General features: G+C 46.3%; 1 protein-coding gene across 6 annotated transcripts in view; it reads right to left on the bottom strand.

Moving 5' to 3' along the window:
• The window catches only part of PRICKLE2 (prickle planar cell polarity protein 2), a 329432-nt gene that overhangs the window by 138027 nt on the left and 164917 nt on the right, over positions 1-26488 (bottom strand). The window contains exon 1 of one of the 6 annotated variants that reach the window (XM_011280150.4): positions 23252-23564. The exons of the other annotated variants lie outside the window; for them this stretch is intronic. The gene's annotated coding sequence lies outside the window, so the exon portion shown is untranslated. Of the gene's footprint in view, positions 1-23251; positions 23565-26488 lie in introns of those variants that run through there. 6 annotated transcript variants of the gene reach the window in all.

Here is a 26488-nt window from a genome sequence, read left to right on the forward strand (position 1 = left end):
GATATATAAAAGCTAGTGGCCCTCATCTCCTACCACCATCCTTCTACTTTTAGAGCAATCAGGATTCTCAAAAATCCATGCTGTACATGTCGGGTGCAGCTCCTGTTTGGAATCAGACTCCAAGCTCATACCAACAGAAGATCTTAAAGAAAAATGAGAACTCTGAAGAGCTGAGATGTGTTCAAGCAGACGTCAGGAGGATGCATTGAACAATTCTGCCGTTTTGACTCAGTGCTAAAACTAGTCCCTCAACCAAGCCAATCACCAAAATCTAGGGAGGGAGGCACGGGGGAGAGTCTTCTTATGGACCAATGGATGACTTCTGAGAAGGTTTCCAAGCCAATGTAACTGGCAGCTAAGCATTCTCTAGCTGAAGGTTCTGTGGCTTGAAATCCAAATTTGGTCTCAGACGTTTCATATGGTAGAAAGCGGGGGTGAAAGGACCACATATATGCATCACCATGTGCTCGCCATTTGGCCAATAGCTCAGGTGCTTCCGCAAACATGACTTTCTTTGTAAAGACTATTCACTCAGACTTTTCCTGTCAGTCTGGTCTCTCCTAAATATGATTAAAAACAAAATCCCTCCTGTGTACCCTCCTTTTCCTTAGAAAACCTCACTGCCATAGTTGCCATTTGAAAATTTTATCCCAGGGATCTTGGTGATGCTATTAAAAACAGAGCTCTGGGGCGCCTGGGTGGCTCAATCGGTTAAGCGGCCGACTTCGGCTCAGGTCATGATCTCGCGGTCAGTGAGTTCGAGCCCTGTGTCGGGCTCTGTGCTGACAAGCTCGGAGCCTGGAGCCTGTTTCGGATTCTGTGTCTCCCTCTCTCTCTGACCCTCCCCTGTTCATGCTCTGTCTCTCTCTGTCTCAAAAATAAAAAAATAAAAAAAAACATTAAAAAAAAAAAACAAAAAACAGAGCTCTGGGGCACCTGAGTGGCTCAGTCAGTTAATCCAATTCTTGACTGTCGCTCATGTCATGACATCGTGGTTCATCAGATGGGGCCCCGCACTGGGCTCTGCGCTGGCAGCTTGGAGCCTGCTTGGGATTCTCTCTCTCCCTCTCTCTCTGCCCCTCCCCGGCTCGAGGGTGTTCGCTCTCTCTCTCTCTCTCTCTCAAAATAAATAAATACAATTAACAAAACAAAAAAGAAAAAGAAAAAAAAAACCCAGAGCTCTGGATCATCTCAGACAGCCCTAACCCAACTCCCAGCCCCACTTCCACCTTTGAACATCAGAATAATGTTCTAAAATTCTCTTTTCTCTTTTCTTGATCTTCTAGTGTCTTGATGTGATAAGGCCTATGGTCTGGGTTCAGTTATTTTGTGGTTTTGAAGTTTTAATGTGCAACAGAAATGTTGGGCTTGTTAAATGGAGAGCTTGTTTATGGAGGGCTTGTTAAAGAGAGACTATGGGGCCCCAACCTCAGAGTTTCCACTTGTCAGTGGGTCTGGGGTGGGTGGAGCCTAAGAATTCGCATTTCTAACAAGTCCCCATGTGATGGCAAGGCTAATGCTGTGAATCTGGGGATCACACATTGAGGACCACTAAATTAGACGCTCAAACATGAGTGACAAAGTTGGATCTGGTTCACAGACAAATTGTGGGTAAGCCTGGTCTTACTTGCCCAGGTGACACCCCTGCCTTTGTTTCAATAAGGTCCCTGGTATAAAGTGCTTCACAAAGTTCATAGGTTCCCCTGGACTGTCCTGCCCATGAAAACAAGGACGAATCCCAGAGAAGGAGGGGACAGGATCTATGTACAGGGCTCATTCCAAGGTTTACTAATACTTATTCACAGGGAGGTCTTCACGGGTCAATGTGAAGTTTTTCAAAACTCATATATATAGGATCACATATTTCAACATCTCATTTTGCAGATGAAAATCCTGAAACCAAAGCAGGTCATGTGACATTGTCCGAAGCCACAATGCCAGCTAGCTGTAGCCGGCAGGGTCACGCCTAGAATCCAGGAGTCTTGATCAGTCAGTTTCCAGTAGAGACTTCTCCAGAAGGCCAGGTTCCCTGATCAGATGATACATTTTAGTGATCTATATAATATTTCTTTCCGCATTTGAACAGAAAGCTCCTAAAATAGTTTAATAATTGCTGCTATTACTATGCAAGCATTTTAATGTGCAAGGAAGACACAAACGAAGTTCTTTTTGAACCAACACCATCCTATTTATATTACACCTTGCCGTGTATTTATAGGCTACTGGTTACCTTTAAGCATTCTGACTTTAAAAGAGTAACACTCAAAAATGACTATTATTCTCAAGGGATAAAGACATTTTATTTTGCAATCCTTTTGTCTTGCACCATATATCACCTCCTGAATTGTAGGTGGATTCTTTTGATTCCATTGTTTAGCTGTGCAAAATTCTGCAGCACTTAGGAGCAAGGCACAAAGTTTTTTTCCCTCACTTATCACAACACCATTTCAAAGGGACCGAAGTATTGTAGGTCGTAATTAAAGTGACTCGGGCCACCACCATGACATAGGCTAGAATTAACTGTTTTCCTCCTAAAGTGTCTTCAGCAATGTGATGAGACGCAGACTTTCACAGGAGACAGGCCTTCGGGTGTGGGATACCACTGAGCTGACAACTCAAATTGATTCTTAATGAAGAAAATTAATTTAATTAGGCATTACAGCATGGAATTTCATTTTCTAATGTGCCTGAAACACAAGTGGCTACAGAAAATAATTCTGAGATCAAAGTGACTTCGGGTCTGGACTGGTTCTCACCAGCTTGTCACCGACTGAGAAATCAGCTGTTCCTTCTTTAGGTGGGTCAGGAAAACAGACAAAACTCCCCCGGTCTGCACACCCCAACCATAAAACTTGAAAGCCCATCCTCTATAAAACTTATATAACTCAAACTTTACTCTCTGAACATTTTTGCAATAGAAAGCTGAGCACTTAGTACTTCTTTTTTTAAAAAGGCAGCCCACCCTCTCGCCAGATAAAAATTAAAATGCACATGATGCACATTAGAAATAATTCACTTAACATCAGTTAATTTTCATGAGTCATTCCCACTAACTTCTTGCTAATGATCTGTCTTGGCAGGAACCTGCTTCACGTAACTCCTCTTCAGTCTTCCTTATTCATTTCAAGGAAAGCATTTAATAATGGGCAAATGGCAAATAATTGGGGGGGGGGGACCTTCCAGTCAACTCCAAAGGGAAATTGCCTCTCTTCCCCAATGGCTTCCCAATCAGAAAGGACCAGGGAGAGTTAATGAATGTGCAACAGCATGTGAATGTAAGTTGCAGGCTAATAATTAAAGTCTGCCACATGAACAGCAAAAGGTCGACCTCTCTGGCTATCAGGCAGGTGGTGACTTAGACCAGAGATCAATCACCGTTCACATCAAGGGAGTGAGAGGTAAAGCCAATGAGACAAATCCAGCTGGAAAACTGTGTCCCTCCATTTGATAATGTATCACCCCTTTTAAAAGGACACCCCCCCCCCACATGACTCCCTGTTGCAAAATGTGGCAAATCTTTTATCCCGATGGACTCTTAAGAAAACAAACCATGACCAGACTGGCCATGTGTTGATAACTATTAAGGCTGCATTATGGGTACATGCAAGTTCATTATACTTTTATATGCTTGAAAGAAAGAAAGAAAGAAAGAAAGAAAGAAAGAAAGAAAGAAAGAAAGAAAGAAAGAAAGAAAGAAAGAAGGAAGGAAGGAAGGAAGGAAAGAAAGAAAGAAAGAAAGAAAGAAAGAAAGAAAGAAAGAAAGAAAGAAAGAAAGAAAGAAAGAAAGAAAAAGAAAGAGAGAGAGAGAGAGAGAGGAAGGAAGGAAGGAAGGAAGGAAGGAAGGAAGGAAGGAAGGAAGGAAGGAAGGAAGGAAGGAAGGAAGGAAGGAAACCATGATCACACAATACTTTGGCTAGTAACAGAACTTAAGGGAAGCTGAAAGATATGTTGAGAATTTAACTCTTAAAAGGAGATTCTGCAAATCAAAGCTGTCATTTAAAACTGTGATTTAAAGTGAACTCCTGTGATGTACAAATGTATCAAACATTTCCTCAATATGATGAACTACCGTTAAAACTCTGACAATCTTTCCCCCTTCCATAAAGGAAAATACATACGTTAACGATCTGAGAAAATAAAAGCGGCTGCATTAAGTGTAGTACCGGTCATAGTCTTGTCAAATGGAGGCTCAGTGTGAAACATTATTACTTACCAATAAACCACACACCCAACCGTTTGTTACTGCAAGGCCCGGAAAGGAGAGAAGCTACACAGTAAATGCCTTTGAAGGCCACACCACTCTTTTTCTTGAGCCTTATAGCTCATTGCTATAGCTCACAGCATCCCAAGAATATTCTGTGGTCCAAGTCTGAATCCCTCCCACTTTTGGGGGGGGGGGTACTTTTCTACTTGCTGTCTTGTACTGTAAGTATGTTCCTATTACCCACACTATGATGGATGCTTCTGGAGGATAGAGACTCTCTTGTGGAACACATAACGGGGAGCAAAGCCTCCTGCACACAATAGGGTGTCTCTAGCATGCATTACTTGTGTAGATTATCATTTATAAATTGCTCTCACGTGGAGCTTCAGTTCAACCCCTTCCAGACACGTGGTAAGATCCGGTCTTTTTCTACCTATTTTCCTGAAGAGAAAACAGAAGCTTAATGACTAGCTCAAAGCCTGAAAATTCTTAGGGAGAGAAAGAAGCAGGAGGGAACTCAGGATTTCAAATGCTACTACTGCTTCCTTCCCCTTGACCACCCAAGGAAACGCTGATTTTAGCTCTCAACCATGGTGTTACCCATCAGTGGGTTTTACGGAAGGCTAGGAGAGCCAGGCCATTCCTGGGCCTACGTTACGAGTTCTCCTTGGGGAGTTACAGTCTCATGGGGCTATTCTGGGTTCCTCTCCTATTGGCATTTTCTGACATGGGCAAGTATCCCCATGAGAGGGGAAGGAGTGGACCACACTGGGAACCAAAGGACTGTAGAGAGACCAAGTTTACCTTGCCTGTAGGTGGGCACAGGACCCAAATCAACTAACCAGAGCATCCCACACTACTCTCCCCTGCCCTTGATCAGTCCATGTGTGTGTGTCAGCAAGACGGGGCCAGTCAGTATTTTTTTCATGGGAAGGGCACTGGTAAGGACACCGGAAGACTGTGAAAGCCGTGCTCCTCATGTCACGGCACCCTCGGGTGTGAAGCTGCCAACGGTCACCTTTGGTGAAGAGTGGAGAAAGCCTGCCTGGAAAGGAAGCCAACGCACAGCAGAGCAGATGCGAGAGAAGAGTCCCTTGGGACACGGTGCAAGAATACATACACACTCAATGGACCCTGAAGTTAGATCCACCCCTCAGCATTCCCAAGAGCCAATACATTCCTTCCTTCTTGGCTTGTACTGCTCTGACTTGCAGTTCTGCACTTGGCAACCGAGGGCGGTCTCATTTACCGCACGGTGTGAAGGCCTCCATGGGCTTCCCTTCCAGCTTGGAGCGAAAACCCAAGTCCTTTTCCAGGCCAGCAAGGTCTTCTGTGCTCTGGCATCTATCTCCCCTCTTCCCTGCTCACCCACTCCCGCTCTAGCCCCAAGGTCCTCCTCCTCACTGTTCCTCGACACCCCGGGCATGCTCTGCGTGTGCTGGTCCCTCCGCCTGGGACACATCCCCAGTATCAGCGTGCCTTATATCCTCCAAGGTGACATTCAGCACACTTCCTCTGGAGGGAGAGCAGCAGTCACAAGATACTCCTTAACATTTCTGTTAAGGGGCAGACGGTCCGTTTTGCACGCAAGGCTGAGAACTACAAGGAGGGGTCAGAGGTGACGGACTTGCTCACATCTGGGTGTCTGTTGCTCACTGCTGCTCATTCTGATCTGCAGGCCTGAAGCTTTCAATTTCTAAGTCTGCATCTGGGCCCCTTTGCCCATATTGGGTTTGCCTTTTGAGGGGAGCAGCCCCGTTGCATTTGGTGACTTAAGCTGATAACATTTCACATCTTGATTTCTACTTTGTCCAATACACCACAAATATTTACTAAGCTCCTAATACATGCCAGGCCCTGTTCTAGGCTCTGGGGACACATCAGTGCACACAAAGACATATCCTCCTCCTCTGATGAACCATCCAAGGACAGGGATCTCTTGCCACTTTGGACGCAGCCATGATTTATTGCTTTTCTGGTCAGACGTTCCTATGAGTGAATTCACATTTTAATGGAATGCACTGAAGACATTATAGCAAACAGATTAAGAACGTGTATGAATCAACCCACGATGGTCTTAAAAAAAAAAAAGAAAGGTAATAAGCATAGCCGACGCCTATGCCACTGGTCTTTCCTCACCTCTAATACAGGCCTTCTTTTCTCTTCTTTGGAACCTGACAGACCTCATTCAGGCCCTTGGTTCCACCAGTGATCTGATGATCTTGAACAAGTTACTGAACCACTTGGAGCTTCCCCTTCCTCCTCTGCAAAGTGACGGTCACAACAGTTTCCTATCTTCTAAGGCTGCTGGAAGAATTAAATGAAGTGCTTCAAATAGGAAGCTTAAAATGATAAAAGAGGCGGCCATCAGCATAGGGAGAGCCTCTGCCACCAAAAGCCTGTGAAAATTACTTCCCCCACGGGCTGCCTCTTTCAGGAAATGCCATACTTGGTCACCACTGACTGTGCCCAGCCAGGTCTACCACATGCGAGGCGGGGGGGGGGGGGGTCCTATGGAAAGATCCCCTCCCCTTCAACTGGTTGACTGGTTGGAGAGAACGGAGTGTGGGACTGTAACTCCTTCAGCTGAGCTAGCATGAGGAACAGAGTGGTGGGCATGATCCTGCATCATCCCAGGGTTGATCCTTTACCTCGAAGAGGGTGTTTTCTCCATAGTGAATTGGTCTATTTGCCAGGCAAGAGCACTTCGGCTACGGTTTGAGAGACACCAGTGGCATGAGCCTTGCCCACTGCTTCACGCATCCCTTTCCTGCCAAACCAGGAGCCAGGATGCACAATGGCACAGGAGCAGCCAGGGAGCTTGTGATCAAGACTTGGCTGTGTAGCCCTTCGAGCCTTGGTCCCCGTCGGGGGCCTGGGTTTTCTCAGGGGGAAACCCTCAGTGGATGAGATCAGGGGTCAATAAACCTGTTCTGCTGAGATCAGAGAGTAAATCTTTTAGGCTTTGAGGGCCATGTAGTTGTTACCATCTCTGTCGCAACTATTCAATTCTGCCCTTGCAGTATGAGAACAGCCATAGAGAAATAGACAAAACATAACTGAATGGGCACGAACGTGTTCTGATAAAACTGTGCACCAAAAAAGACTGCAGGCTGATCGACTGATGAATGGATAAAGAAGAGGCGGTGTGTATATACCATGGAACATTACTCAGCGATCAAAAGGGAGGAAATCTTGCCATTTGCAACAACGTGGATGGAACTAGAGGGGATTATGCTAAGCGAAATAAGTCAGTCAGAGAAAAGACAGAGATCATATGATTTCACTCATATGTGGAATTTAAGAAACAAAACAGATGAACACAAGGGAAAGGGAAGCAAAAATAAGATAAAAACAGGGGGCAGGGGGCAAACCATAAGGGACTCCTAAATACAGAGAAATGAGGATTGCTGGAAGGGTGGCGGGGGTGGGGGTGGGGAGGGCTAAATGGGTGAGGTACATCAAGGAGGCACTTGGTGGGAAGAGCCCTGGGTGTTACACATAAGTGATGAATCGCTAAATCTTATTCCTGAAGAAAACAAAAACTAAAAAAAGCATAAACACTGCAGGCTGGATGCAGCGGGAGTGCCATACTTTGCCGACTCCATATGCAACGATCTTTTCTTGGTACCTTCCAGTTCTGAACGTCCATGATTTAATGACTCGAGATTCACCTCCTACCTGGCCTTACAGGAAGTCTCAGGGGCTAGAAAGTTCTAGGTCAGATAGAATTAAAACTTTAAGAAATAATAACAGCAGCTACCCCCTAACAAGTGGTTACTGGGTACCAGGTAGTCTCCCGATGGCTTTATGTGCATTATCTCATTTTTTCCTCAGAGCAATTCTTCGAGGCACATACCACAATCAATCCACTTCACGGGCAAAGACACAAATGCTTATGCGGCGTAAGTGACCCGCCTAACATCATAAAAGTGGGAAATGGCAGAGCTGGGATGTGAACTGCTGTCTGACTCCAAAGTCCTTGTTAAAAACTCATCAACTATGGGATCATCACGAAGTTGTTCGGAGACCGACCCCTGCTGGTCTCTCTACCTCCTACCCTGGATAATCCATGAACCCTCTACAAGTTCACGTGAGAAACCCTGTTCTTGCATACCACATAAGTTAAGAGCTGGCCTAAAAATAACACAAGAGTTCACTACCTTAGACGATGAATTGCCTTTTAATGCATAATAATTGACTCCTTGACCAGCTCAAGACTTTACAGTGGCTGGAATACCTACAGCAAGCCTTATTTGGAAGGTGACCACAAGACAGGCCCCGGGTCTGCTGACGCGGCCTGCACTCTCTCACCCCATGCGAACACAGCCCCATTTAAAGAATTTTTTAAACTAAGAAGGGGGGGGGGTGGAAGGAAGAACCAAGGGTCTGCATCTGGCTCTGCATCTTGCCGTGGTTTGTCATAATGAAACGAATCATAAACAGAACCCTCAAGAAACAGTGGCCTTGGAAAAAAATCAAAGGGCAGCTTGGAATGTGCACGGGACCTGCTGGCTGATCACACGAGAGGCGTTTCAAGGTGGGGAGTCTGCTGATGCTCCATCAATGCCTGTGCACTGTCTCACTGTGTTCAACTTCAACCAAGTCTCCATGAACAACTAGCGATTATTAATGCGGTCTCCTAGGGGCCCTCAGAGAGATGGAAGTCTGTAATAATAGAGGTGGAGGGTTTGGTTCAGCCACAGCTCCCTTCCCTGTTTGGTGGCAGACAACTGAACCCTCCAGAGAGTTTTAGTGTCCACAGCAGGCGCAGTGAAAATGTTAATGCAACAACTGAATAAATATTTAATGGCTCTTCCCTTCGCTTGCTGATGCGATTAAGCAGAAGCCTCATTACTAAAACCTACTTTCCCCTCCTCTTTTATTTATGAGCTTGATTCCTTTGTATTATCACACAGCCCAGTTTAGACAAACCAAAGTCCTGAATACAGCAAAAAGAGGAACAAACAATTCAATACGAGACCATTAGAACTCAGTGTAACTCATCTCCTGGCAAGAAGCTTTGCTCCTGGCTCCCAACCTGACACGCGAGACCGATCTGGACACGAAGCCGCTTCGGGAATATGGACCGGCTATGTTTATGGTGACGGGAATCTTCAGAGGAAGGTGAACAAAAAGATGGGCCCCTGAATCCATTTCTCACCTCCTCACTGGCCAGGACTAGTTACTTATTATTACACCAGACTGTAGAACACATTTAACCAATAATAATCTGTATCAATGGATTTCCTTCTACCCCGCCCCCCCCCCGCCCCCAATGACCCTAAGCAGTGAGTCCAGCCCAAATGTCACCACTACTTGGGAACTTGGCCTATTTCTCCCCCCAAGTCAAAATTAAATCATTCCTTCCGTCGTAATCCCGTATGTTTTGTTGAAAACGCGATCACAGCTTTTCTCTTACAGGGTGACTGAAGTATTCTAGTCAAAAGCAGGAGAGTCGCAAGTGAAGACTCAAGTCTGCGTGCCTGGGGTTGCCATGTACAGCCCTGTGGTCCTGAACCAGGGACTGACCCTCTCAACACTGTCCTGACTTGTCCTTAACGTGGAGGGGACAGTGGTACCCCCAAGGACTGCAGGGAGGTTACCGGAGTTAAATTGTTTGGTACTTAGCAAGCACTCAGATGTTCTGATAGCTGGACATCTGTACCTGTACCTATATTATTCATATATATATATACACACACACAGACCTATATATAGGTACGAGCTTTCAGATTCTGCCCACGTGCATGGAATATGTACAAGTATGTCAGATGTGTAGTAAGCAGAAGGCGACTGAGACCTCGTATCCACCGTTCCCCCGCTTCCCAGGCAGGATAAGAAGTTGTGGGCCGAGCTGGCTAAATGCCAAGCCAGAGTTGTGAGGACGATCAGGTTAAGAGGCCACAGGCCCAGGCACTGTTTCCTTGCTCCTATGTCTGCTTCCAATCTACCTTGGTAGGTAAGTGGGCTCATGACAAGGCCCGCTAGCTTTCTCTCTGCGTGCCTCAGCTTCTTGGTCACTATATTTGCTTCCCGTTCTGCGTGACTGCGGAAAAGGTTTGGTAGGATCTCAAGATTTGCATTAGTGTTCAGGGGGAAGTAAGGAGGCCTCCTTTAGGCTTCGGCCACAGCCACGTGCCCTCGTCCTGCCTTTAAAGGGCCCTCCACTGAAGGATGATGGGTGTCACCCCTCCTTACAGGTACCGTGGGAACGTCTTTGTAAGGAGGAAGGATACATACAGATCACTCACCACCTCATTCCTAATGTTACGCACGTAGACCTCCCCACAAGGCTTAAGGGTAGACTCGGGGAGAGGGAAAGAAGACTCCGAAGTTAGGTAGAGCTGGTTCAACTCCCAGTCTGCTACCTCATGGCCTTGGGGAAGATGGCAATCTCCCCGAGGTTCACCTTCTGTCCTTGTTACATATGGCAGAGATCTCCAGTTACGGATCCCAAGTTATCTCCTGCCCCCTGCGTAGTTAGGATTCCAACTGTACTCTCAGCACACTGACATCTGGACAAGACAACCTCTTCTGCAGAGATGTGTGATCACGTGACCACGTCCTGCCAACGAGACCGGGGTAGGAGTGGGTGGCACTTGGAGAGGTTGCCTTAAAAAAAGAGGAGATGGGCACTTCTTCCCTCCTTTCTTCTTGCTTACTGAAATGCAAATGTGCTGGCAGTGGCTGGCACCAGGGGGTGATTTTGAGGACAGAAGCCATATGCTGAGGTTGGCAGGGCAGTTAAACTAAACCTAGGTTACTATGACACAGAGAAGCTGCCAGATCAGCCCTCATAGTCACCTCTAAACTTCTTTTTACAGAGAGAGAAATACAAGCTTAACACATTTACGCCATTATGGAGTTTTTCTCTGTCCTATGCAGCCCAACTTAACCCTTACTGATACATAAAGCTCAGCAAAAATGTAAATAAGACTATGGCCTGCAGGCCCAATCCAGCCCAGCACCTGCTTTTATAGGGCCCACTGGACAAAAGTGATTTTCTGAGATCAGCATTTGCCATCAATTTCACGAGAGGGAATAATAATGCCCATCCCACCTCCTCAAAAAAAGAATTCCTTTCTTCTCATTAGTAGGCCTGTATGATGGAAAACATTGCTCTCAGTTATTATCACTACACTGTGGATTTTGTCAATAAAAATTTCGTGGAAATCTGATCTGACGTTATGTAAGTACCTACATTCTGTCCCCCCCCCCTTTTTTTTTTTACTTGCAAAACCTAAAATATTTACTGTCTGGCCCTTTACCAAAGAAACGTCTGTTGACTCCCAACAGAGACCCATGACCCTGCTGGTCATATTTTTAAAAGGCTTAATAAAGGGCAGCTATCATTATAATTATATCTCCAAAGGAGGTTGGCAGAGAAGTTCCTCAAACATTTGTTCATTTTTGTGAGAGATGATAATCCTATAGAAAAGTATGGCTTAATTTTTTGTTGACTTTAAGAGATAAGAAATCTTCCAGAGTCAACCTCACCCTTCCCAAGCAGCCCCACTTGCTTCCCACTTCTTGGACATCAGGCAATAGAAAATAAACCCAAGAGCATTACAAAGACATTGACAACGTATTGTTTCCCAGGCCTCCCTTCCCACTCCACCCGTCATAGGCCAAGTTTAAGGCCACCTATCACAGAAAGGGACAAAATGGATAAGACAAAGCGACACAATAAGCCTGATTTCGTTTAGACCTCTCTGGAACGTCCCCAAGCCTGATATCCATCCTCTAGGCCCCTAGCTAATTCCAGATTTGACACGGGTAACCTTGCACAAATTAACACAACACCAGGCAAAGCCACAAATAGGATTCTACCGTTCACCGTATGGCAGTAATGCTTCATCCATAATTAAACTCAATTCGGGGATCTAGGAAGAATCTCTCAGGCACGTAACACCAGGAACGGTTGAAGTGTACGTTCCCACCTTCCCCAACAAAAGGAAAATTATATGGCTGAGTCAAACCAGCAGCTCCCAACCTTTGTCGGCAATGATGCCAAGTTTCTGGCTCATGCCCGCATCACCTACCAGGCTGTGCCAACTCTTCCCTCCACTCTTCTGCCCCCAACCTTCAGATGGACACCCGCTCTAATCTGTAAGACAGTCTGGGTTGTTCTAAATGCCAGACTTGGGATTATGAAATGGGCATGTACGACTGCTTCAGTGGAGGCCTCGGGTGTTTGTGACCCGTCTCGTCTCTCCTTAAGCCTGTCAGCAGAGAATGGGTGCAGTTCGCACTGGCAGTGGGAGCGTGGGTAAATGAATGGGGTGGCACTGAGTGGGATGCCAGGAGGTGGAGTTGTGTCCCTGGCTGGGTGTTAACCGACTACTTTGAAATTACCACATTTGGTTCCAGCCCACTGGAAAGCAGGCTAAGGGAAGAATATTCTGGGAAGTGTGGTCGTTCAAGAGATTTCAACCATCATGGACATGTAGGATTGGCCAATAGTTTAGGGGCTGGTGGGTAGGAGGGAAGGAGAATGGTTCCTTCAAAGCAGCCATGACCCTTGGTTATGAGACACTCTCCATGTTGCAAAAGCATCTGAAACAGGCTATTGGCAGAGGGGGGCGGAGGCAAGAGTTCTGGACTAAAAGCACTAAGGATTGTGTTCTAGCATTACATATTCCCCAAAAGGATATATACTCAAATGACCACTGTAGTACTCTTGTAATAGCCTCTGATTAGAAACTAACCAAACACCCCTCAACAATTACATGGGCACAATGTGGTCTAGTTAAGAACAGAATACTAAACAAGTACCGCTAATGATCTGCAACTACATACAACAAAATGATGGAATCTCACAAACCAAACACTGAGTCAAAGAATCCAGATACAAAAGAGTGCCAGTTGTAGGATTCTGTTTCTAGAAGACATAAAAACAGGAAGACTCTGTTAGAAGTAAGGATGCTAGGGGCGCCCGGGTGGCGCAGTCGGTTAAGCGTCCGACTTCAGCCAGGTCACGATCTCGCGGTCCGGGAGTTCGAGCCCCGCGTCAGGCTCTGGGCTGATGGCTCGGAGCCTGGAGCCTGTTTCCGATTCTGTCTCCCTCTTTCTCTGCCCCTCCCCCGTTCATGCTCTGTCTCTCTCTGTCCCAAAAATAAATAAACGTTGAAAAAAAAATTAAAAAAAAAAAAAAAAAAAGAAGTAAGGATGCTAGAAGTAAGGATACTGGTTAGTGTTAAAAGCCTGAAGAGGGGCACAGAAGGGGCTCTGGGGCACTGGTGACGTCTGATTCTTGACCTGTGTGCTAGTGACATGGGTGTGGTCAGTTTACCCAATCTCCCTGAGCTAAACGCCTATGTTCACTTTCCTGTATGTATATTATACTTCACTCAGAAGACTTAAAAAATATAATGAGGCTTTTGAGAGATCCCGAACCGTCCACTAGTTCTAAAAGGAATGTGGACATTTGGTGTGAGGAAGCAGTCTCTATTACCTCACGTGACAACAAAGTTCAAAGAGAAGGAACAAGGTAAGAGTGGTAGGAATAACAGTGATAGTAAAAACATGTAATTACAGTAATAAGCTAATAGCACTTACCTGTGCCAAGCACGCTGTAAGAATGACCTCATTTAATCTTTTTTGTTAAAAACATTTTTTAATGTTTATTTATTTTTTATTAAAAAAAATTTTTTAACGTTTATTTTTGAGACAGAGAGAGACAGAGTATGAACGGGGGAGGGTCAGAGAGAGGGAGACACAGAATCTGAAACAGGCTCCAGGCTCTGAGCTGTCAGCACAGAGCCCGACATGGGGCTCAAACTCATGGATCGCGAGATCATGACCTGAGCTGAAGTCGGCCGCTTAACCGACTGAGCCACCCAGGCGCCCCATGTTTATTAGAGAGAGAGAGAGAGAGAGAGAGAGAGAGAGAGAGAGAGAGAGAGAGAGGCAGACTATAAGTGGGGGAAGGGCAAAGAGAGAGGGAGAGACAGAATCAGAAGCGGGCTCCAGGCTCTGTGCTGTCAGCGCAGAGCTCAACACGGGGCGGGGTGGGGGGGGGTGTCGAAACCACAAACTGTGAGGTCATGACCTGAACTGAGCCACCCAGGCACCCCTGTTTTTTGTTTTTTTAAATGTTGGTTTATTTTTGAGAGAGAATAAGAACGCATCGCACGAGAGGGGAGAAGGGCAGAGAGCAACGCGGGGACACAGGATCCGAAGCAGGCTCTCTGCTCTCAGCACAGAGCCCAATGCAGGGCTTGAACTCATGAACTGCAGGATCATGACTTGAGCCAAAGTCTGACACTTAACTGACTGAGCCATTTAGGCATCCCACCTCATTTCATCTTTATCATAACCCTATGAAGTATGCACAATCACATCTCATGTAATAGTGGAGGGGACTGAGGTTTTGAGGGGTAAAGAAATGGTCCCTGTCTCCTGAGTTAAGCATTCTACTTGCTTCCCCATGTAGTTGTGGGGGGTGAAGTTCTTGGCAGAGCAAGGACTTGATCCAGGTCTCCTGACTCCTGACTCAAACGTCCTTGTGCAAGGGTGAAAAATGACCCCGCAAAGATAGGTCCATATTCTAAATCCTGGAACCTGTAAATGTTATCTTATTTGAGAAAAGGGTCCCTGCAGATCAAATTATGGATTTTGAAATGAGAAGATTCTTCTGGATTATCTGGGTGAGCCTAAATGTCATTGTAAATATACTGATAAGAGAAAGGCAGAGGGAGATTTAACACACACACACACACACACACACACACACACTCACACACACACACACACACACACTCACACAGAAGGCCCTGTGAAGACAGAGGCAGGTACTGGGAGTGATATGCCCACAAACCAAGAAACAACAAGGACTGCTTGCAGGCACCAGTATCTCCCAGAGCTTCCAGAAGGAGTATGGCTCTGCTGACACCTTGATTTTCAAAGCTCTAGAACCCAAAACTGTGAAAGAATACATCTCCTTTGCTAAAAGGTACCGAATGAATGACACTTGGATACAGCAGGCCTAGGAAACTAATACACTCCCCACCCCCTAAATATCATTTGGCATCATCTCAAGACAGTGTTCTATCAGGTGGTGACAAGTGTTCCTGGGATCACGCAGATTTGGGAAACAAGGTTGGATCGATTTCTTTATAGGTGAACTTCTCAGGATCTCTCCTGTGTTTCCTGTGCTGCACGTATGTTTCAGAAGGGATAGGGTAATGCAGAATTTCCCACACTTAACTGGAGGATCCCACCAAATATTCCTAGGAAGCGCTGTACTGTACCATGCAGAAAGCACTGATGAGACCCACGAGGGAAACAAAGGCCTAAAAAGTTAAGGGTTACTACTTTGCTAAGCTCATGAGTATTTTTCTAAAGCCCTCAAAACACAGCTCAGTAGTTACCAGGTCAAGAGAGTTGGACTGGATAATCTCCTTGGGCCCTTCCAAATCTAACCATCTCATTCTTTACAGACAGGACCAAAGATGATTCTTGTCCACACACGGCAGACAATGACATTACTCATCAATCACAGCACCGCCCCCTGAGCTCTGTAAGGGCCCTTTAATGCTTCCAACCAGAGCTCTGAGCAAATAAGCCCCCTGCACTGTTCCTGTTCTAGTGACTGGATCAACAATATAAATAAACCGTGGTCACTGCGTTTCCAGAAATGCCTGTATCAACTGTCTTCCCACCCAGGGAAAGACATCCTCATCCCCACCAATACTTGTTGATTTTTACTCTTTACAATCCTTTGCTTTGATTATTAAATGAGTATTCCAGTAATGGCGTTGGGTCAGAGTCTTTGCGAACAGGGAGGGGAGGAAGTTTGGGGCACTACACATCCAGGGCAACCTTCGTTCTCTGGGCAAGATTTTCTCTGACAGATTAAAATACACACATGTTTACTGCCCTCTGAGTTCCAAAGCCATTTTGTGGGAGTTTCAGTAAATCTTAAAAATCTCTGCATCTCAAGTAATGTGCCCAGAGCAGCAGCAGATCTAGTAAGGTCTCCTCAGCAGGAGAGCTAGGGTCTTCAAAGAAAACCATTAGCTGTGGGGACAATTTTTTTTTCCTTTTTTTCAACGTTTTTATTTATTTTTTGGACAGAGAGAGACAGAGCATGAACGGGGGAGGGGCAGAGAGAGAGGGAGACACAGAATCGGAAACAGGCTCCAGGCTCCGAGCCATCAGCCCAGAGCCCGACGCGGGGCTCGAACTCACGGACCGCGAGATCGTGACCTGGCTGAAGTCGGACGCTTAACCGACTGCGCCATCCAGGCGCCCCTGGGGACAATTTTTAAAAGGTGATAAAACACTAATGCCTCACTCCTACTGAGATAACACCTTCCTCCAAAGAGTTTATAGACCTCTACAAAGGGCAGCTGTCACTGACCTTGTTTTGTAATTAAGCAAAACAAAACAAAGGGTCAGAAACATTAAATACGTGGATTTAGTGGGGTCACAAAGCACATAACTCTTCCCATCCCCAAGAAGGAAAACGGAGACAAGAAAAGGAGAAGAGTAATAAAAACAGAACTTTAAAACTGTCGATTAACAATTTTCTTGCAGTTGGGTCCATCAGACACTGAGCTCGGGGACTGTCCTTCAACTTAGTGAGCCCCTACTGTGCATGGAAGATGGGAACTGAATCACAATCCCTGCCCTTCAGAAGGGGGAGGCAGACAGCACACTGAAAAACAAACACTTCTGTCTTGAGAAGTGCTTGGGACAAATGTTAATAAGGTTATCATGGCAGAGAAAAATACAGTGTGTGTGTATCGGGGGTGGTGAAGCAAAAGCCAGGTAGGGAGCCCTCTTGGTAGAATGACACTTAAGCTAAGAAGGTCCATGATGAGAAGTTGCCAGCCAGGAACAGTTCCAGAACATTCTGAGCAGAACCAATAGCAAGTACAAAGGCCCAGAGGCAGGCAGAGGCTTGGGGTGTTAAAGGGCTAGAATGACTGGAGCACAGATACTAGTGGTCAGGGGAGGGACATGTCTGTACAGAGACAGGTTTGGGCCCACAAGGCTGGGGTGGGAGCGGGGATCTCATAGCTCATGGTAAGTTGCTTAGAGTTTGTCTTTACCGTAATGGGAAGCTGCTAGAAGGTGCTAATAAGGGACCAAGATATCTGATGTAAGCTTTAGAAACTCTAGGTATTTGGGATGGTTACTGAGTAATAATCAAGGGGAGGCATGATAGTGGCAGTCTAAAGTTATGCATGCAGATGGTGAGCAGTGGTCCCGTTTGGGTTATTTATCTTTTCTAGCATATTTTTTTAATTGAGGTGTAATTTACATACAGCAAAATGTGTATTTTACACGGAGAGTCTGATCGATTTTGACAACTGCCTATACCCGCGATACCTACACTCTAATCGAGATAGAAGCATCTTCGGAACCCCGGAAAGTTACCTGAAGCCCTTCTCCAAGCACTTCTCCCTTTTCCCTTCCCCGTGTTCCATATGGAGTATATTTTTGAGGTACAGTCACAAGGACTTATTCCCACCGGATTGGACAAAGGAGTGTGTGGAAAAGAGAAAGACGAAAGATGGCCAAAGTATGTAGAGCTCAGCAGCTGGGTGGCTGGGGTGTCTATGTGCTGATGTGGTAAAGGCTCGGGCAGGGGGATAAATCTAGGGTTGTGCTTGGACACATGAAGTTTGAGAAGCCTGTTTAACACCTAATAAAGACACTAAGAAGAGAGGTATGTACCTAAGCGTGGAGCTCAGGAGAGAGGAACAGGCTGAACATGTCAACTGGGGAGTCATCAGGATGTGACAACATGCAGCCAAGGACTGATGTCACACAAGAGAGCAAACAAAAGGAGCGATAAGAGAGCACGAAGAAAGGGGACAGAGCCGTCCAGCTTTGAAAGAACAAGTAGAGGAGAATAAGCAAAGGAAGACAGGGTGAGTGGGACACACAGAAGCTCAGAGGGGGAGAGAAGAAAACCAGGAGGAGGCAATGATGCTCCCAGAGGTCTCAGAGGAATGTTTCCGACAGGTGGAAGGCAATCTCTTAACTTACTTAACTTGATTTAAAGCTCTGTGGGGTAGGTGCCATCATTATTCCCATTTCAGAGAGAAGGAAACGGAGGTTCAGAGATGTAAGTGACCTGTCTAAAGGCACACTACCAATAAGTAGAGCTAACATTGGGAAACACAACAGTTCCTCCAACTGTATCATGCAGCACAGTAACAGGTGACCCTGCAAAGGGGTTCGGGGGTCACATCAACAGGAAACACGTACAGCGAAATAGGTTTCTTTACTCCAGGGCTCAGAGCCTTGAATATACTCCTATGAATTGTGACTCCTCAAAAAAGGATGTGGGATGTCCCGTTTTGCACACACACAAGGAACTCATTTTTTGTTTTCTTGTTTGGAAGTGCAAGCTGCCAACAGGTGCTCCCTAGAACGCGGACCGGGAACCGCTGCTTGCTGGAAGGCAACATAAGAGCATCTTCAAGAATGTGTGTGAACAAAGCCCAAAGCGCCTCCTTGGTCGTTACGTCACTTGTACCCAAAGGAGAAAGGGTTGACATGAACATTCCATTTTACAGATAATGGAGGCAAAGCTCATGAGGTTAAGTGGTTTGTCCTATATCACAATCTTGCAGCAATTAAGCAAGATAAATCAGCACTCGTCCATGTGCCCAGAGGCAAGGGAAATCAGGTCAGGCCAAGGGGGAATCAGGCAAGAGGTCTAAATGAGACTCCTCCTCTCTGCCTCTCCTAATCACAATATTTCCTTTGCGTTTGTTTTCTGCAGGAAATCTGCCCAGATTTATACAGAATACGAAGGGAAATGAGGGACTTGAGGCGGGCTTATGCCATGGGCAACAGGAAAAGGCTTCTACCTTCTTGGGCACGTGAACCATGAGGGGTCACGTGGGGGGACCCTGTGGAAGTGGATGGACAGATGACAGGTAGTGGCACAGGCATTGGGAAAGGGCCCAGGGAAGGGAACAGAGCTGCCTTAAAGATTTCAAAAGCTGGGGGACTGAAAAGCACCTCACAAATCAGTCTGATCTTGACTTGTCTTGGTTCAGCAGTTAGAGAACTCAGGGCAAATTAGCTGGACACTCCTCAAGTATTAACATGAATGCCTACACTCCTACTCAGTCTTCCTCAATTCTGCCTCAGCAGACTGTATAAAAGGGGTCCCTGTCGACTAGTGTCTTCTAAATGCCAGCATCTTAGAAAAGGGGCCTTCAGTAGAGAGAGATGGGGGGAGGGTCACTCAGCCCAACTTGTAGGAGAAGACCTCCCAACCACCACGAGCATAAGCTTGAGCACATGGACGATGGAATTGGACAGTTACTGGTTCAGGTCCCTCGCGTGGCCACTTAGTAGCTGTGTGACCCCAGGGAGTCACCGAACCTCTCTGAGCCTACCCGTCCTTAACTGTGAAATGGGCATGATAACAGCACCTATTTGGGTTACTGGGAGGATTTTGAATGATAATGAACAAAAAAGCAAAAGCTGTTTCAAGACAGAGCCCAAGGTCCGGCCTGGGATGCTTCTTAAAATGCAAATTCCCAGGTGACACCACAGATCTACTGAAACAGACTCTCTGAAGGATATTCTTATGTGCGGTGCAGTCTAAGAAAGGTTGGTGAGACGTTTCGTCTGTGCTTGGCAAAACGTCAGTAAATGAACAGCTACCATTCTGTTTATTATCATTTACAACGCGCAAATAGGAGACCTTTACTCCAGCCTTAACAGCCAAGTGCTCAAAAATGGAACTGTCTGGAATCCAACTCAACAGACAACTTGCTCATCCTGAGAAGCCTGAAGACAACCTTGATCAGTGAAAACACTAACATGAGTAATTACAGCAGCCCAGGTGAAAGCCAAGTAAGCTAGCAACCTTTTGCAAATGTTTCCAACCCATCAAGTCTTCATAAGTGTACGGTTTTTGAAGAAAACGTGGCATGAAGGAAAATTTTCAAAGACGTGATAAGCAACGTCACGTGCATACATGGATTAGCATCTTCTTGGAAGGTGCTTTGTGAGGAGAGAGACCCCCGTGATGGGTACCATGATTTCTACACAGAGGACGACTGGTAAAAGTCAAACGTGAAGCAATTCTCAACGGCCCATGGGCTAAACTTGCAGGGAAATCATTCATGAGTCTTCCCAGACACTGAGTCCCACAGTACTTGCATCTGTCTGTCCCCTCCGCCACCCCGACACCTTCCGTTGTTCTGGAAAATGTCCAGATACAATCTCTGCAAAAAACAAGTCTTCCCCTGCTTGTCACGCAGAGCAGCAGGATATGAAAAAAAGAACGTCACCAAAACAACTGCATGGTAATCAAACGCTCAGCGTCCTGAAAAAGAATCCCTTGCCATTTAGATTTTGAGAAAATAAAAAATAGCAGAGAAACGTTTTTTGAACGTTGCATTTAAACTCGCACTACCATTTTCATAAAGTTTCATTTTATTCAACAAGGGTTACCATTCTGTGCTCTGGCAGCTAAAAACATGACTCCCTCTGCTTCCTCTCGTTGACATTGGAAGAGTGCATGGAGTTTATTTTCACCCAGAGCTCTCCTATTTGATGATGTGGCCAGGAAGTGCTTAATGGGAGGGGGTCAGGGAAGATTAAGAAAAATAGCCTGGGGAGCACAGCATCTCTAAGCTTTGGTTTTCCCAATTACTAAAAACCATAGATCTCTAAGCACAACTTGACAAAATGGTGTGTTGTGTCCCCTAGTTGTCCCTTCCAGGCTTTTAATTGCCCACCCTCCACACCGTTGATGCACGATGCACTTTGTGGTAAACTCAACACAGAACCCCTCTGTCTTCTCTGCACACAGCTCTACACAGACCATAAATGTCACCACCAAATTGGTGAGCACTAGATCCAACCCTGGCGCATCTCCTTCCTCGAGACATCTGTGTCCCTAAGGATAACAATCCCGGCTTAAAGGAAATCTTGGGAAAAGCAGCCAAGAGCTTTTCCTGCTGAGGCTGGTGGGAGGAGGCCAATGGGGAAGTGCGCTCGATAAAACTGTCTCAAAAATAAGTTCCATCTTAAAAAGCTCATGAAGGGAATGAGAGAGTTATTTCAGTCTTAAATGAAAGCACAACCCCCAAAATAAAAAATAAAAGGCTTGTTGATGGGGAAGCTTGAAAGACTGGGAGTTGAGGTTATCAATGCAGGAAGATTGCCTGGTAACACAGCTTTCTTGTATTACACCCAAAGCTGTGTACCATCTGAGGCTGATTCAGGAAAATACTCAAATCTCCTGGTAATTTCCTGCAGACAGGACGTTTAATCATCTCCAAGCCTCCACCGCAAAAGGGGGGGAAAAAAAAAAAAACAACAAACCCTAAACCAAATGATTCACACTCTTAAAACGAATCTGCCTTCAGAACAAGAACCATTTTCTGCTCTTGAAAAGCAGCCACGATTTGTTATTCTAACAAAGTGTTCCTTTCCTCCAAACAGAAATAAAAGTCACTCGAGGAGGGCTTGTACTGATTTCTGTTCTGCATTTCTTGAAACTTCCATTCAGTCAACAGTTTCTCCCGGCAGGTTCTCAGAAATCCAGGGGGAGCTGGGTAGTCAGTGACTAAGAACCTAGGATCATTTTTATAAGCCTCCCTTCCCCCGACTTTTTGGCCCCATGGGAAGATGTTTTATTGTAGGACGAGCAGAATTAGCTGCACATATAAATTCTTCATTGCTCAGCTCACTTGACACCTTTATCTGAATTGCCCAACGCCTGGGAAGATTTGGCAACTGACAATTTGAAAAGGAAATGCCCCCGTCCTCCCCAAGCGCTATTTGTTCGCTCTGTACATACACAGGGCCATAGCCATCTTTCTCAATATTCAGCCAGTTGCACAGATAAAAACATCTGTTTGCAGAAAGCAGGGAACCCAGAGCATACAAATGATACACACCACCTAAACAACTGGAAAGGAAGGCCAGTCCAGCAAAATGAGGTCTGCTAAAAGTCAAAATATTTTCATATGGGCAGAAATGGAGCTTGGCAATCCAAGCATCAGACTTTGCTCCAATTTTGGAAGGCATTTCTTCCAGCTGCTTCAATTTAAAAAAAAAAAAAAAAATCTCTGACCCTTTGCATTAGGCTTCCAGCTTCTTGCTTCAGTTATACACAAGTGAACAGACTGGGGAGGGAGAGGAGGGAAGCTAAAACTGTGTCTTTTCAATAAACCTTCCCTCCTTCCCTCCTCCCCCCAACCCCATGGATTCTTTTGGTTTTAAAATGTCCTAGGATAACAGCTACCCGGGCATTCTAGATTTGCATGCTTCCTGTCCTCATCAGGTCCTGACTCCCAGAAGTGGAGGGTGCCTTTGGAAACTTGCAACAGTAGGATTCCAGTAACTATCCCCCAATCCCCACATACAGACAAAAGCTTTCTCCATCCTATAGGCTCCCCTAACTGAACTTAGAGGCCAGGAGACGGGAGTCTCTTCCCCACTTCCAGGCGCCCCCCCCACCCCAATTCATAGAGAATACATGAACGTTTCCAGACCTGCTTAATTATGCACATCTACCAAGGAGAAAAGAAATGAGTATTAAAAGTTCTAGGAAGACAAGCAACGAGGAGCATGGGGAGGACTTCATTTTTGGATGACCTTCGGGAAGACACTGAAAATATTTTTTGATAGCGTAAGGGAAAGAAAGAAGTAGGTCACTAGCAATAAATACGTTTTACATATTTGAGGAAAGTGAATTCTAAGATCATGATGAGTGTTTCAAAGGCAAGTTCAGAGAAGTTGGAATGTTTCCCCCAAAGTCGTCCTAACACAGGCACAGCCATCGCCCCCCCCCCCCACGCCAAGGTATCATTGTCACTATTACCGGTTCATGATGGTGCTGCGCAATAGCCGGTGGACAGATCAAAACGATCTCTAGGTCCCCTCCCCAGAGCTCATGACCTCCTCAGTGTCTCTGTGTTGCAAGGCGCATCACTACCAGGGGTTAGCTTCCCAGCAGCTCAGGGCCCCCATGCCTGGGAGGGTTGTGAAAACCAGAAGCCACGGCGCCCCAGCGCCCCCTCGGTGCTCCCGGGCCATAGGGGGGCCACTTACCAGGCTCAGCCTCGCCTTGCTCGCCGCTGCGGCGCCTCTGCTGGCGGGGATGTGGGGGGAAGGGGGAGGGGGCCGCAGACCTGGGGACAGGGGGTGCGGCCGCGGCTAAGAAGCCCAGCGGGGCGTCGGCCGCCAACTGCCCGGAGCCAGAGGGGGCCCTGCGGGGGCTCCGCGCAAGGGGGGTGACATTCCCGGGGCTGTGGCAGCTGCTCCGTGCGCAGCTCCGCGTCCAGGATAATCACTCAGGTCCTGGGGAGAGAAGCTTCAAGCTCTCCAGGCTGCCTCCCTGCTGCTTAAAGGGACGCCTCTCCACCTCCCACTCTGCTTATTGGTGAAAATTCCAAGCCACAGGCCAATCCTAGGCCTGTTCCCAAATTGAGATTTCAATCAAGGGAGCTACTGCTTTAAAATTAGAAAGGGCTGATGGCTGGTGGGGGGAGGGGGGGGGGTTCAGCCACCTTTCAGAAGCAGAAGGACCCAGGCTCTCTGGCTATTGCATGCAGAGGTCCTGGGAACTGGCAGTGGATGTAAGAGCAAGATGATACTGGAAGGAGAACTGCAGGAAGCCAGGGGACATGCTGGACCCTCATCCTTCACCCCTCTGCTCCATCCCCCTCCCCCCCCCCCCAGTTCACTCATCATTCAAGGGTCATCCAATTTATCACAGATGCTGGACACCCTCTATTCCTCGGAAAAGCCTCCAAGCCATGTGCTCCTAAAGCCTCCGCATTATCTCCCCTTCCAGACACTCATCACATTTTGTGTTTTTTTTTTTTTTTTTTTTTCCCTGAATCTGTCTGTGCCTTTACAAGGCATGCTCCACCAGAGCAGGAATGTTTTCACCAATAATCACACTGTATCACCCCCTGCCTGGAACACTGTGAGCTCTCAGTAAATATCTGTGGGAGGGGGGGAGGGAGGGAGGGAGGGAGGGAGGGAGGAAGGAAGGAAGGAAGGAAGGAAGGAAGGAAGGAAGGAAGGAAGGGAGGAAGGAAGGGGGAAGGGAGGAAGGAAGGAAGGGGGAAGGGAGGAAGGAAGGAAGGGGGAAGGGAGGAAGGAAGGAAGGGGGAAGGGAGGAAGGAAGGAAGGGGGAAGGGAGGAAGGAAGGAAGGGGGAAGGGAGGAAGGAAGGAAGGGGGAAGGGAGGAAAGAAGGAAGGGGGAAGGGAGGAAGGAAGGAAGGGGGAAGGGAGGAAGGAAGGAAGGGGGAAGGGAGGAAGGAAGGAAGGGGGAAGGGAGGAAAGAAGGAAGGGGGAAGGGAGGAAGGAAGGAAGGGGGAAGGGAGGAAGGAAGGAAGGGGGAAGGGAGGAAGGAAGGAAGGGGGAAGGGAGGAAGGAAGGAAGGGGGAAGGGAGGGAGGGAGGGAGGAAAAGGAGGGAGGAAGGGAGATGTTCTGCATTATTTGTGACAATACAAATGTAAATTAAGAGGTAGTATTCAAGAGGCCAGGCACTGATTTCAGACACAACTGTATTCAAATGTGGCCTCTGCTTCTTACTAGTTATGTAAACAACCTGTACCTCAGTGTCCTGGTCTGCAAAGCAGGATGACCCTCTCCCATCTCACAGAGTTGTTGTAAAGATGGCATTACCTCATGTCTGGAGTAGAGGAGGTGCTCAGTCAAGAGCTTCAGATGACTGAATAGTCAATGGCTGTTGTTGTTACTAAAATCAAAATAAAAGGGTTTGAGGTTGAGCCTGGTCCGACTGCTGGTTCACCACCAGGCCCCGTGCAGGCTGCCACAGTCACCAACGAATGATCATGTTCTTGCCCACAAGGAACTCATAGTGGGGCTGGGGGTGTGTATTTGCCAGGGATTTGCAGAGAAACAGAACCAGTAGGATATACATAAATTGGAGATTTATTAAAAGAATTGGCTGAGAAATCCCACAATACACAGTCGGCAACCTGGAGAACTGATGGTGTAATTCAGTCCATGAATGAAGGTGTGGGAATCTGGAACCAATGGTTTAAGTTCCGGTGTGAAAGCCTGAGAACCAGGAACAATGATGTCCAAGGGCAAGAGAATAGGGATGTCTCAACTCAAGTAGAGCAAGAGAACAGGAACCCCCCCTTCACGTTTCTGTTCCAGTCTCTGCAAAGTCTACTGATTCAAATGTTAATCTCTTCTGGAAACACACGGACACACGCCAAAATAATGTTTTACCAGTCATCTGGGCAAACCTTAGCCCACTCAAGCTGACACATAAAATTAACCATCGAAGGGTGGGGGAGAAGAGAGACAAAGAGAGAAACAGGTCAAGAAAGAAAACTATGTTAGATGATATGCAAGCAGAGACATGTGTACAGGAAAATGTTTATTGTAGGCTAGTTTATAATACCAAAATGACTGAAAAAATTATCCAAGGGGGGACATTGCTAAATAAGTTGTAGTACATCCATTTAATGGAATACCATGCAGTGATGACGAGAAAAGAGGCAGAGCTGAGTACAATAATATGTGGTAAACTCTAAGGGGCGCCTGGGTGGCTCTGTTGGTTGAGGGTTGGAATTCAGCTCAGGTCATGATCTTGTGGTTCGTGAGTTCGAGCCCCGGGTCAGGCTCTGTGCTAACAGCTTGGAGCCTGAAGCCTGGTGCCTGATTCAGATCAGTGTCTCCCTCTCTCTCTCTGCCCCTCCCTGTGCTCTCTCTCTCTCTCTCTCAAAAATAAACAAATACTAAAAATTTTTTAAATACTATAAAATATACTAAGTGCAGTGTAGATGATAAAATATATTCTCACCAGCATAAATAAATCTTCATGTACTGTATAGACATATGTACCCTGTATACACATAAAATGCTTCTAGAATGATACCTCGGGGAATGATAAAGGTTATCATATCTAGCAAGGTGATTTGAGCAGGTCGGAGATGTGAAGCATAGGAGTATTTCCTAATACGTCCTTGTGTATTATCTGATTTTTTTTTTGTCATGAACTTGTAGCAAGTCCCTAGTTCAGGGAAAGATGGCAAATGGTGCGAGCATGAAAATTCCAACCCTTCAAACACCTAGATATACTAGATAAAATGTTTAACAAATACTTTAAGAGCTTCACTGACCCACAATATAGAAAGGAAAACACCCAGGTGGTAGAAATAAAGGAGTATCAGAAGAAAAGAATCCTAAGTATGCAAACCCATGCTGTGACTATGGGATAGAGGGCACTGTGGTTGCAGCAGGGGAAAAGCTTGTATTGATTCCCGAGGGGCTAGGGTTTTAATGCCCATGCAGGACAG

The sequence above is a fragment of the Felis catus genome, chromosome A2 (genome assembly GCF_018350175.1).
Source record: "Felis catus isolate Fca126 chromosome A2, F.catus_Fca126_mat1.0, whole genome shotgun sequence".
NCBI lineage: Eukaryota > Metazoa > Chordata > Mammalia > Carnivora > Felidae > Felis > Felis catus.